This window comes from Ascaphus truei, chromosome 1 (assembly GCF_040206685.1).
Source record: "Ascaphus truei isolate aAscTru1 chromosome 1, aAscTru1.hap1, whole genome shotgun sequence".
In the NCBI taxonomy this organism is placed as follows: domain Eukaryota; kingdom Metazoa; phylum Chordata; class Amphibia; order Anura; family Ascaphidae; genus Ascaphus; species Ascaphus truei.
The window spans coordinates 115,062,907-115,077,911 of record NC_134483.1 but is presented as its reverse complement, the minus strand read 5'-3'; positions in this window follow the sequence as shown (position 1 = coordinate 115,077,911).

Genomic DNA, 15,005 nt, shown 5'->3' with positions numbered 1-15,005 from the left:
AGGAGACTTTAGTAACTTTCGTTATATATTTTAGAATCTGATCTCAAAATTCAGATATTTTGTCACAGGAACAGAAACAGTTTATAAGGTCTGCCTTATCCTTGCCACACTTTGGGCACTTGGTTGTACTGTATCTGTTTCAATATGTTTTATCTGTCTAGTGAAAGGGATATATACACTGTGAATAATTCTACACTGCATCTCCCTCCAATTTTATGAGGCTATTAATTTACACATTCTCAGATATACCATGACTAGTTCCTCCATTGTTAATATATCCTTGAAATCTTGTTGCCAAGATCTCAAGTTTTTATAATTGTTTTTTTTTTTTCTTGATCTCTGGTCAGCTTGTATATTTCTGCCAAGGAGTGTCTAGTGGTTTTGTACTGGGTGAAAAGTCATACAATTTGTAGTTTTTTAGTATATATTTATTCTAATCGTGTAGTTTTTTGCAATAGTTTATAATGTGTATGTATGGGAAAATTAGATTTGTTGGGAGATCATATTTCCCAGTCAATTTTTGGTAACTTATAAAATGTTTTTTTTTTTGGTCAATGATATGATCAAAGCATTTGATACATTTTTTCCCCCCAGATTCGAAAGATATTTTATTTTTTTCCTGGGGAGAAATTTGCAATTACCCTAATTGGCAGGTATCTAGATATGGAATAATAAACCATACGATACCGTTTGAAGCACGAGATCAGGGGACAGAACCCTGGTAGGTTTGATCACAAGTTCTTAATATTGGAAAAAAGACACATCTCAAGGTGGTGCACTTGGATTTTGAGGGATATTGGTCTTTATGATCCCCGTAAAAGAGTGTCCTTTCCAGTTGTGTATGACTTTAATATGTGCTAGGTCACTGGATGGTAGTATTCCATTTACCTCTAAAATATTTTGAAATGTTTTTTTTTTTCAATGGAAGGGTTACTTCTTGAATAAATAATTTATAATATACTCCCGAAAAGTCATCCAGGCCTTGTGCTTTAAGAGCTTTCAAGTTTTTTTTATTGTGTCTGTAATTTTTTCTAAGGTTATTGGGGCGTTTATATTTTCCATTTGGTCTTTTGTAATTTTTGGGAGTTTTAGCTTTTTGAAGAAGGAATCTCTCTTTTCCTCATCGATATTTCGTTTCTTGTATAATTCCTCATAATAGTCTCTGAATACGTTGCAAATTATACCAGGGTCTGATGTAACTGAATCTCCTAGGCCTTTTATTTTTGTAATAGGTTTTAAGTTATTGAATCCTCTTATAAGATTACCCAAGAGCCTCCCTGTTTTGTTTCTGTATTTAAAAAAACCTCTTTGATAGCTTTACTTTTTAGATCCTTTTTTTCTAACCAAATTTTTTCTGCCAGAATGTTTCTCTATTGCTTTTTGATTCACCTATATTTAGTTTTTTATAAGCTTGGCCCAATTCTTTACTTGCCAAATTACTGGCTTTTTTTAATCTGTTAACATACGGTATGATATTACCTGGCAACTCATGACTGCTTTTGAGGTTTCACAGAAAAGGACAGGTTTAGTTTTGTGTATTTCATAATATGCTTCAAAATCTTTCCAGCAGTTTATTATATACTGGTTAAAGTTTTCATTTTGGGTTAGATAATTAGGAAATATCCAGATATTGGGGCTCGCTCTCGTTAGACCAAGATCTATTGTTAGGTATACTGGGGCATGATCTGATACAATTATTTCTCCTCTTTCTGTGTTAGATATTTTGCTTAATAATCCTTCACTTGTTAATATAACATCTATTCTGGAAAACGAGGAGTATACACTTTAGTAAAAAGTGTAATCCCTTGCTATAGGGTTGAATGTTCTTCAGAAACTGGCCATATCCAGGGAGTTCTTTATATATTGCATATTTTTGGCTTGAATATTTGCTTGTGGGGTTCCCTTTTTGAATCCTGACCTGTCTAGACAGGAATCTTGGATTGAGTTCCAATCCCCTCCTTGAATTCAATTGTTACATTTGCACCCCAGTACATTCTGGACTATGTTTTTAAAATAGTGGGGACAGTGGTCATTGGGAATGTATACATTTCCCAAAAGATATATTTTCTCTAAACATTTTATTTTAACGAGTATCATTCTGCCCTCTTCAACCGCCTTAGTTTATTTTATTTCTATTGGGAGATTCTTGTTAATTAGGGTAGCTACTCCCACCTTTTTATGGATAGCTGGTGAGTGTACAGTTACAGTGTCCTACCCAATCCCTTTTTCCGAAAATAATGTACCTTGTGTGGTATAACTTTGATTCCTCGTTGTATTTTGTCCCTGGTAACGATGGCCAGAATTGTCTTCATCTCTCTCTTTATTCCCTTGTCTCTCTTCCATTTGGCTCCTGAAAGACATAAAATGTGAACGGTTCTCTGTATCAGAGAGATCAGAGTTGAAACTCGAAGTGTCACCATATATATTTTTTAAGATAGATCTCTTTGGAATGACATGGTGGAACTGTTCTGCATAGCACTGCTGCTGCTTCCTGGGCAGTGTTTTATAATTTGTCCTTTGGGACATCATAGCTGTTTTTTTTCCATACTGTATGAACACATGGTTCCGCTCATAATCAGTCTGATCCCATTCAAATTTTGAATCTTTCTTAGCCATGATTTTTTTCCCCCATCATATTGATCTTTTTAGAGATCATTATTGGCAAAAGCATCCATAGTTTCAAAATTGGTAAAGTTTCTTCTGTAAAGTTTTAATTTCTGTTTCCAGAGTAAGTTTTTCTTTTATTTTTGTTTGAACAATCAGTTCCATCAATTTGGTGGAACATTCATCCAGAACTTTTTTCCAATTATCCTGAAATTCTTGGTTATGGATCCCCAATGTAGGTAGTTTTTTTTAAATACGTAAACCTCTTGGGATTCTTTTAACCTTGAGGTAATTTTCCAATGTGTTTATGTCCTACCAAAGGTGAATGTCCTGAATTAGAAGCTTTTCCAATTGTGAAAAATAAAATGTTAAGTCAGATGATTCCACTCATAAAATCTCTCTGGAACCATCAAACACGTTCAGCCTTTTAAAATCTCTTTGTGTTATCCGCATTGTTATATACATACAATCTATGTGTAGCTTCATTAGATTGGTCATCATTGGTAACATTCATCTTCAATACATAGAAAAATATATATGGTAATGCAGCAGTTGGCACTCCGGTAATTCAAGTAGATGTAGGTGCTTGTCCCATATGTAATGTGATAGAAGAGCATAACCCATAGGAAATTAAGAGACAGCACCCTGTTATAATCCAAATTGTATATATTGTGAAAAACGGCACACAAAGAGACCCAATGTTTTGGTCCTCAAAGAGGGACCTTCTTCAGGGAATGTATACACACAATGACTATGACCAACATATATAGACAAACTTCAGTGCAGACACAGAGAGAAGCAATTAAAAAATCCAAAAACCCTGCAAATCCAGCATCCCCGGTAATCTCTGATGTCATCCGTCGGGCATAATTTTTAAAAAAAGCTGATTTACGTTGCACACCACGCATGTGCAGTAGGATAGAGATTCCCTGTTTCCATTGCAGTGCATCTTGGTTAGCTAGGTAACCACTCCAAAATAGAATCAGAGCAGGATCATGGTGAAGACGTGTTGCACATGCGCAAAGCAAACTAGATGCTGGATTACACACTATACTAGAACCGTGTTGCCAGAGATACCAAGGGGTGATTTTTGCCTATTCTAACCAGGACTAAGTGAGGTAAGTGAAAGTGAAGAAAATAATGTAAGATGCTATGTACATAATATTGGGGTATTAGAGACAGAGGAAAAAAACAATTAGACAGTTTCTACACCCATATAACTCAAGCAAGGGCATATTGGCATGCAGGAACGCAGAACATAAGCACAATATTCTAGTGGGAGACTCCATCAGTGCCCATCCAGAAGTGCCCTGTTATTCACCGATCTTGACCAGTTGTTCTCACCCAAGGAAGCATCGAAGCTTAAAATCCTCATTAAGCCCTTTGGGCATCATGGTGTTGAGCTCAAAATTGTTTCTAGCTTCCAACTGTCACAAAATTTTATTCCTGTCTCCCCCCACCCCCCGGATAGAGCATTTGCCTGCAGTATAGGCATATATCGTAATGTCGGCAGGCTATGTTTGAACATTCTAAAATACCTGGCCACCGGTTGGAATTTGAACTCGTCATTGTCTCTAGTATCTAAAAGAGCTTTCCTGATAACAGATCTATGCATACTTAACCTCTCTTGCATCATTCTCGTTGGTTTGCTGATATAGTATAAAACGCACAAACAGCAGATAAAATAGACAACATATCTGGACTCACAATTGAGGTAGCTCCTTATTTTAATAAGGTTGCCATTATGGGGATGTGCATTTGTCTTGCCCAAAAAAGCATGTACTGACAATTTGTGTTGTCATCACATTTATTTACACCTGTGCCCTTGATACCCAGGTAGTGGCAGTCGCATATTTAGATGTAGGGTCTGATTGTGTAAGGAAATCACAAAGGTTCCGGCCCCTCTTGAAGCAAAACAGAGGTGGATTTTCAAAATGCTTCCCAATCTTTTTATCATTGGCAAGCACATGCCAATCTTTTGAAATACTCATCTTAATGATTCCTGAAGCTATACTATATCTACTGTTGACATTGAAACACTTAATCTCCTTGGATTTTACAATTGAAGCCAGGAGATCACTCCTGGACCCAGCTCTGGCTTTTACTAGGGCTGAATTAATCTCTTGTTTGTCATAACCCCTATCTAGGAATCTTTTAGTCATTGTCTGAAGAGCGTAATCAACCTCACTCGGATCGCTTGTTATTCTCCTTACCCTCAAGAGTTGGGAATAGGGAAATCCCCTCTTCAGGGGTACAGGATGATGGCTAGTAGCCAGGAGAAGAGTATTTGTCTCTGTTGGTTTATAGAATAACCTGGTGAGTAAGCGATCTAGCTCCTTGTATACCTATGTGTCAAGGAAAGTTACTTCCGTCTTGCTGTGGCACATGGTGAATCAAATGTTGACGGAATCAGATTAAGGTATCTCCAAATACTAGTATCTCCATCTGGGTGATCCCCCACCACCCCGAGGCCAAGAAGATATTATTGATATATCTCATATAGTGACTGATGTGTTGTGCATATGAGGAGTCATTAAGGAAGTGTGTCTGTTTGTATACATCCATATATAGTTTGGCATACGATGGGGCCATATTGGACCCCATTGCTGTAAGTAGATCTTCTCAAATTTAAAGAAGCTTTTATTCAGCACTACCTGTATTTCCATCAACAGAAGAAATTCTGCTGGCGGACCACTGTATCTGCTCAACTGATTTCGGACTGTCACATGACCCTGCAGTGTCATTTGACACAGCTCCAAGGTAAAGGGAGGGGGCGTGAGCACCAGGGCAGGCAAGACAGGGGGGCATAGTAGCAAAAGTTTGCACTCCCCTGTGTTAGATCATTATTGATTATATCTGTGGTATCACTTATGGAGGATGGCATCCGAGTCACCATAAGCTGAAGATAGAAATCTATAAACTGTGACAAAGTGTGGCACAGTGACCAAAATAATCAGTCTCCCTGGAGGTGATATCATGGAACAATGCATTTTAGGCAGCCTATATAAGACTGGCATGATAGGGTGAGTTTGAATTAAGAATTTGCCTGTCTCTTCTGTTATCCATCTGTTATTAATGCCAACTTGAATGATCGAGTCAATGTCCCGTTTGTAGTGGATTGTCGGATCTCCTATGAGTAGTTTATAGTGCTCAGTGACTGCCAGCTGTCTTAAGATTTCTTCTCGACATTGGGTGTACAACATAACAAAAATGTCACCTCCTTTACCGGCGGCTCTGATGATTATCTCCTTATTGTCTTGAAGTGACTTTAGGGCCTATCACCCCTCATGGGAGAAATTCTAACCCGAAGAGCAGGTCTGCAGTGGAGGGCAGAATGTAGACAGGCTTAATATGAAAAGCTCTCTTCAATTAACATGTTGGTTCTTCTTCTTCACCATCACAGATACAGTAGATGTCATATCCCGAATGATCTGAAGTTTGGCACTATTCCAGTCCTGAGTGTTACAGATACCAGTAGAGTGTTCCTTAGATCTTAAAAAATGTTTGATCAATAATCATTTTCTGCAAAAAAAGATTAAGGTCTTTAACCCACTCAAACTTGTTTAGTTTATGTGTGGGTGAAAATGAAAATCCATTTTGCAGGATGTTAGTTTGATCCTGAGAAAGAACAACATCAGATAAATTTATAATAGTTAATTGTCCTGTTACCGCCGGGAGCGTTGTGTGTTCCCCCTGTAAGCGAATCGACTGCGATCTCTGAGTTGACGGTTTTTCCCACCACGTTCTCCTCCTCGGCCGCGTTGTGCAGCACCTCTGCCTAAAAAGGTCCTCTGCATCAGATCTATAATGATATCCGACTCCTAATCTGATGAGTCCACATCTGATGTTGTTGCTCCTGAGGAAATATTTGCAGAAACATCATAAGCTGCATTAACATTTTTTGATCTTTCTGCCTCTGTTCCATTTATACATTGTTTTTGCTTAATAATCTGCCCAATCCATGCAAACTTCTTTTTTTATATTAACAATGTCTTCTTCATATTTTACAAGTTCAGATTCAATCTGGTAACTAATGGTGCATCCAGTACGTCACGATTTTTCCTGGATTGATCAATTTGTTTTGTAACCTCAGCTAGAACACATTCATCGTTTTCAATCAATATATTCATAAGTGCAATGGAACAATCACTAAGTACATTTTCCCATTTTCCTTTGAGTGTAGGTTCAGAAATTCATAAACTGAAAAGGTTTGTAATCTTAAGACTTTGGAATGAATTTATTCTGGACATAACGTTCCAGAGCGGTTTTATTCCACCAAGTTCTGACTCGCTTCTGTAGAAGTAATTTAAGATTTTTAACACTCTCTTTCCCTTTAGGAGTGGGAATTACAATATCTGAACTAGTATCTTCTGTCATAGAAAAAATAGTGTCTGCTTTAGCCAAGCATTGCTGCTCACTTTTCTTAAAATCCATAATGATGTTAGCAAAAGGTGGAGCCGGTATCAAGAACTGACAAGCTGTAGATAATAGATAGACACAAACAGACAGATACCACATACACGAGAGGACTCAAAAAGCACTACTACCACATGATAATAATATCCACGCAATAAACCTGTCTAATACAGGGCAGTGCTCCCTTTAGTAAAGGTAACACTAGTAACAAACAAGAAAAGTGGTAAGTCCTACAAGAAAGGACCACCAGAAACTCCACACTGGGGCACTCTTAAAGGTGGGTACAAAAATAATAAATTTATTAAGCAAACTGTAGACAAGAACAATGCTAACAAACAAGAATAAAAGCACTAAAAAAACATATAGGGGACCATCTCATATACACATAAAAGAACTAATATTTCAAGGAGTATAAATGTGTTTCTATAATGTATTATCAAATGTGCATATAAATGGTCTAACCGCAATAAGGTTAACTTAACTGCCAATGGAGACAACAGACATGGCTTTCCCAGTGCTGGGGAAGAGAGCAAACATAATGCATTCCCACCCAACTCAAAGATGCAGCTGACCTGTGAATGATGAGCACGAATGAATTAGGGCAATAGGAATATGCTGCAGATAAAGGGCTACAGCCTGTATAAAGCAATAGCTTAGATGAAACTACAGCAGAAATAAATGTACAATATGCAGCATGCTATACAATGTAGTTCCTAACTTGCAGTAGTGTAACAGATACCACATACACACCTATAATCACTTGATATCAATAGGATTGGTAATAAATTCCTCTCTAATAAGAGAAGCCAATCGGTGCTCAGGGATAGAGCATAATAATCACAAAAAGAAAAAAAGAAGTCCCATAGAGAGTACTCACAATATCCAAAAATATATAGCACAATTTTATTAAAGTCTAACATCATACATAAAACATGTATTAAAAACCGCAGAAAGCAGACTGGACCCTACGGAGAATATAATGCTGATGCTTCAAATCCAACTTCTAATGAAGGCTGCAAAACCACAAGCTCTATTACAATAAGAGTTATTCCCAAGGGATAAATAGCTCTGGGTAACTAAAGACCCTAAGATCAAAAGACAGGCCGGTCATGAATAAATAGGCATGATATTGTGTCTATGGGAAACTACTAACTAAGCATCTTAAAATCTGAATTTCTCAGAGTAATCTCCTTTATAATAATGGAACAGATATATATCTCAAGGCAGAATATAAAACCATTTTTTACACAATGCACTTTTACAAAGATCAAGTCTGATAACAAGAACATAACACTTTCACAGTTGCAAAAATGCTAAAAGATTGAACTGATGTTCAAAGCTGTACTGGCAAGCAGACAAATATGTCCAGCATATAGCTTAGCAAAAATATCATTTGATGCAAAGTCCTGAAAATATACAGCCCACAAAGGGCAAATATAGTCCTTAGTGAAATATTAACGATAGTCCAGCAACAATAGAGGATAAGTGTTGGTATACTTATCATTCCCAGTGGACTGTGTCCAGGATAGCTGCAGAGAATAATCAGCTCTGCAGTTCAAAAAAGGAAAAAAACTAATGTTCCACATATCAGAAAAAAGGCTGAATTAACCTCTCCACAGCTGGTAGTGCAGAGCTTGTGAGCAGTGGACAAAACCGCATTGTCCCGGTAGTGCGTTCACTCTGCATATGTTTTACCTGAAAGCTTCTTAATGGAGTGAAAAGTTAATCACACAATGGCAGCTATTTAAATGTATATGCAGGCTTAGTTTGGCGCGCAGAAGATGATAGGGGCGCGTTTGAAGCACGTGCTTGATTACAGGATACGAACAGAGCTGTAAGGCAGCGTTATAGTCCAGATGAAACTCAGGGTCTCCCTTCATGAAGTGCTACTGCACATGTGTGGAATAACATGCATCATCAGTTGGAGGCGTGATGATGTGCTGCATGGACAACTTCTCCGGAGCAAAGCTGAAAAATAGCTGACTAATATGACGCAGAGGAAAGGGGTGAATCCGGAGTGACAACAAACAGCCCAATGACGTCAGATCCCAAGTTTGAACAGCGTAGCTTTATTGACAACACACAGATGAAACAGCAGGCTGCAGCACAGCCTCCTCCTCTTCGCGTTTCACGCTCTACTGGCGCTTCGTTTCACGAAGGAGGAGGCTGTGCTGCAGCCTGCTGTTTCATCTGTGTGTTGTCAATAAAGCTATGGTGTTCAAACTTGGGACCTGACATCATTGGGCTGTTTGTTGTCGCTCTGGATTCACCCCTTTCCTTCCACATGACTACATTGCCGGATGCACGCTGCGGGATCAGTCATTGAAGAATCGTTGGACCCAGGACGGATGAGCTGACAGGGGTAAGATTGCCGTTTTGCCCCTGAGCCCCGACCTTTCTAGTGGTCTCCTCACATTCTCTGTACTTTCCCTCCAGCCTGGCACACTTTTCCAGTGTTTTTCACTATTCAGCGCCAGCCAAAAGAGCGCATGACAGTTAAACATTTCTGAACTAATATGACGCATCCTCCATCAGCTGATCAAACAGATATCTTGTGCTGTATGTCTTGCTTTAAGTATTTCTGTGCATACGTAAAATGAAAGTATAATTTTGATGCCGCAGGACTTCAGCTGATAATCTGCTACTGACCTTTTGCTTCATCAGCACTGGGGGATGTGGTATGGCTTCTCTCCAGAAAGAAAAAATGAAAATGACAGAAACAATACATGAGTAATGGGGAAAAAAAACACATAATGTAATCTGTATCAGATGATTAAATAAACAGACTATAGATGATATTAAATCCAGATACAATTCCCAATAGCTTAAATGAAAATAAAATAGAGATCAAGAAAGACATTCTCTATGATATACAAAATAATATATGGAGAGACGCAGGACAGAATCCCTATTGATGCACTCACTTAAAATAGAAATCCAAGTTTTATTAATATTTGAAAACAACACTGACTAATTAAAACCTGATAATAGCACATGTTTTGCCACAGCTAGTCCTGGTGTGCAATCTAAAGGGCTTCTAGTATACCCTATTTGATCACTAAGATAGTAATTCAGATAGTGATCTAGGTGTTAAGGGCCAGATATAGTATAGCTCTGATGTTAATAAAAAGGTCAAGGTCAGACCTCTGTGAAAAGGCACTTGTATGTATAAATGTACATGGAGAGGTGTGGGGTTACAGAGGGAGAACCAGGGGAAGGAGGGGGAGGAGAAGGAGACAATACTGAATGAATTACAGATAGTGAACCTGACATCCATTACCCTTACATCTGCACAGGAATCAGCCCTAAAGAAAGGACTTTCCTTTACCCCATCCTGCAATCTAAACCTCTTTGATTGGGTCAAAGACATTCATCTTTTTTGCCGGAAATTAGCCTTACAAAAAATGTATAAAAGAAAAGAACAATCCACAATACCGTCTGATTTCCTCGAAACCGCCAGTGAAACAGACCTTGAAGCCTATAGGAATATTGTGGCTTTAGAAATTGAAGGCAACAGAGTCTTAGGCCAAGGTCCTTTCACGTCCCTGAGACCCAAAAGTCATTTCACACCACACATGAGTTTAAACACTAATATTGATATGTTCATCAAATTAGTTGTGAAAGATCTTGAACAATTACTACCTGGGGGAGGTACTGATAATATGACATTGGTGGAAAAAAACGCCTTACAAGAACTCAGTAACCTCAGGGGAGTAATCATAAAACCCTCCGATAAGGGAGGGAATATTGTACTCATGGAGGAGGAAAAATATATGTCTGTGAAAATCTAAGACTCCTAGGTGACAGAACTTGCTATCGAGTTCTACAAGAAGATCCCACTAGAATCTTTCACAGGGAACTACAATCCATTCTAAAAGAAGGTCTCACTAATAAAGTGACAATCGAACAAGAATATAATAATATGCTAGTGAATAAACCAAAAGTAGCCACTTTCTACACCATCCCCAAACTCCACAAGGATGCTAAAAATCCTCCAGGGACACCGATAGTATCGGGTATGGAGTCTTTGAGCAAACATGTCAGCGCATATCTTGATTTGGTTTTGAGACCCTTTGTAGTGAGCCTTCCATCAGATACTAAGGATACCACCGATATCCTTAGGAAAATTGATGGGATTCAGGTAACACCAGACACGTATTTGGCATCTTTGGATGTAGAATCCCTATACACCAGTATACAACACCCAATAGGCCTTGCAGCAGTGACATTTTTTCTAAAAGCCAGAAGTAATGAACACAGAGACCATAACACCTTCATAGTCAAACTCTTGGAATATGTGTTGACACATAATTTCTTCCTTTTTAAAAATAAGTATTACCACCAACTCCAGGGTACGGCCATGGGCACAACATGTGCCCCCACATATGCCAACATGTACCTGGGTTGGTGGGAGGAAGTCAGTGTTTTCACTCAAACCATGTCAGAGTTTACACAATATGTGGAACTCTGGTCTCGCTATATTGATGATGTGCTGGTGGTGTGGAGTGGCACCAAATAAATGTTCTTATCCTTTGTAAACATTCTGAATCAGAATGCACATAATTTGAGACTAACATACGACATCAGTCAGGAATGTATCACCTTTCTTGATCTGGACAATTACAAGGATGATATGGGCCTACTCCACACCACAGTACATACAAAAGTCACTGCGACCAACAACTTACTTCTGGCATCGAGTCACCACCCACTACCCTTAATACATGGTATACCGACGGGGCAATTCCTACGAGTTAGAAGGAATTGCTCCTCGTCCAAAAAATTTGAAATTCAATCTGCAATAATGAAAACTAAGTTCCTCAACAGAGGATACAGCCGTTCTTTTGTAAAAAGGGAGTGACAACTCCTCTAAACAGCCAAACGCATGTAGAAAAAATAAAAAACTTTATTGAACAAACAAGTGAACAGCAGCCATAGTCATCCTCTGACGCGTTTCGTCCGGGTCACGGACTTTTTCAAAGAGTAACTCCCTATGCCTGGGATGATCTCTATATAGGGTGTACTGCACTATGATTGGCCATAGTGGTGTGGAGGGTAAAAACCTCTCACCTGCTGAATAATGTGTATTAGCTAGTTTCATACACACCCATAGCGAGATCATTACATTTAAGGCACAACACCAAGTGAAAAATTACATAAATAATCCCAAAAAAGAAATTTTTTTCACCTATCTCTTCTACTTCCTGCTGGAGCACACGAGGACACCACCGTACAGCAGACTGCTGAGCAACCCCTCAACCAGCACTCTGGCAGTTCACACAAGGAGTCGTGAGTACTGACCGCTGGGTTTAGTCCGGGACACAGGGCGTGGGTGAGGCATATTGCTACTGGTTGGGGTTTATTTTCGGGCATTTCCCTGGACGTGCCCGCAGGTATCTCCCCCGGTTAAAAGCCCCCCGCCCTGCTTTAGTCTGTACGGCTAAATCTGGGTTGCTTATTGTCTTTACAATTTAAAGGATGTCCACCTCTTGCTACCAGGGACTTGCATAAATTGAACCACCACGGTTTTGGTAGCCACAGTATCCCGAGGGGTTCGCTCCCCTATTTCTTATGTAAAAAGGGATTACAAACGAGCAAAAACAAACAGACAGGGGGACACTTCTTTATTCTAAGAAACCCGAACACGAAGGCACCCAACCTATACAAATAATAGGGACCTATAATAAGCAATGGAGACAAATCAGAAATACGCTCAATCAGCACTGCAACGTCCTCGTAGAGGATGATGATTTAAAAAAAGTCTTACATCCCCAGGCATCCATAACATATTGACGCCCACCAAACCTTGCGGACCGATTAGTGCACGGTCACTACCAAAGCCATAACACTACAACGTGGCTGGATGCCAACAAAGTAGTAGGTACTTATTGGTGCAGTGCCTGTAAGGCATGCAAATATATTCAACCTTCAAAACAGTTTAATGGATCATGCGGGAACAAACAATATAGCATGAGAAATTTTATTAACTGCAAGACTGAAGGGGTAATATATTTGGCAACGTGCAAATGTGGGATGAAATATGTGGGAAAAACATCAAGGGAACTACGCAGGAGAATCCTGGAACACATAGCACAGTTAACACCAAGAAAGACGTGCTAGTTGCGAGACATATAAACTCCATTCATGGGGGTGATGCCTCCAATTTGTCCTTTCAGGGCATTGATCTCATCAAATTAGGAATCCGCAAAGGGGATTTAGACATAGCCCTTCTTAAGAAAGAATCCCAGTGGATATATACCCTGGGAACACTATCACCAAAGGGTCTTAATGAAGGATTTGTGTATAGCGCTTTTCTCTAAATCTTCTAACTCTATAGATGTATTTTTCACCAATGCATACATTCCATGCATATTGAGTATGTACACTTTTTTAAAGCATCTTGATCTTTCTGTGCATTTTTAATATTTCTGCCATTTTCCAGAATTGTAAATCTCCCCTCCCTTGTAGTCATACATACATATGAGTCTACAAGAGCAGGTGAGATAATAGACCACTCCCTTACTTTGAAATTCATCATTAAGATACAATGGTAAAGTCTCTACTGCTGGTCTTAAAAAAAAATGTCGAGAAATTTGCAGACTGGTTCACAAAGCCCTCCGATTCCCTACACAATTGGACGGCCCTGTGTGTGAGAAATATTTTTGTATATTTTAGGGAGTAAGTAAAACGTAAGGATGACTGGGCATTTGGAATTGAGTCCATCCAGTATACTTCTGTAATGACTCCCTCTGAAAATGCTGACTGTAAAATACAGTTAATTTCTTTTTTAAATTTTGCAGTGGTATCATTAGAGAGTTCAAGATAATATGTGAGGTACTTTAAACACCTCTCTCATACATAGGTTGGGGCCAAATAACTATATTACCTCCCTTGTCTGCTGGTTTTATCTCTACTGTAGAGAGTTTACGGAATTCGGTCAGCCCCAACCACTCTGCTTTCGATAGGTTACCCGGTCCTGAATACATTAGTAAATTCTGTATATCTGTTGATACCAAGTTGGAGAAAAGCTCAACCGAAGAGCAGGTCTACAGTGGATGGCAGAATGTAGACTTAGGCTCAAAGTGAAAAGCTCCCTTCAATTCACATGTTGGTTCTTCTTCACCATCACAGATGGACATCATATCCTGAATGATCTGAAGTTTGGCACTATTCCAGTCCTGAGTGTTACAGATACCAGTAGAGTGTTCCTTAGATCTTGAAAAATGTTTGATCAATAATAATTTGCTGCAAAAAAGATAAAGGTCTTTAACCCACTCAAACTTGTCTAGTTTATGAGTGGGTGAAAATGAAAGTCTGTGTTGCAGGAGGTTAGTTTGATCCAGAGAGTACGACATCCGATAAATTTATAACAGTTAATTGTCCTGTTAACGCCGGTAGCGTGTTGTGTTCCCCCTGTAAGGGAACGACTGCAGTCTCCGAGTTGATGGTTTTCCCCGCCGCATCCTCCTCCTCAACCGTGTTGTGCAGCACCTCTACCTAAAAAATGGTCCTCTGCAATAGCTCTATAATGATATCCGGACTTCTAATCTGATGAGTCCACATCTGATGTTGTTGCTCCTGAGGAAATATTTGCAGAAACATCATAATCTGCATTAATTTTTTTTGATCTTTTTGCAGTTAAGGACCTGTTTTATCTTCATAGTTGTACCACTGTGTGGATGGTTGTTCGTGGGTCCTTGTTGCATAAACTGACAATTGGTACAACCTCTACACTGGTATGCCCCTGGCTTCATTGCCAGCCAAGTCTTCTTTTTACCATATTTGTCAATGGGATTTGCGCTGGTAATCATATCTCCTATACTCGGACCACGTCGGAAGCAGAACAGAGGTGGTTCCTGTATGATCTTGCCAATCCGGTCGTCCTTGACTAAGATGTGCCAGTTCTCTTTTACACACAGTTTCAGACTGTTGGAAGCCATGCTAAAGGTACTCACAATGTTGAATCTATTGGAGATGGAAGTTGC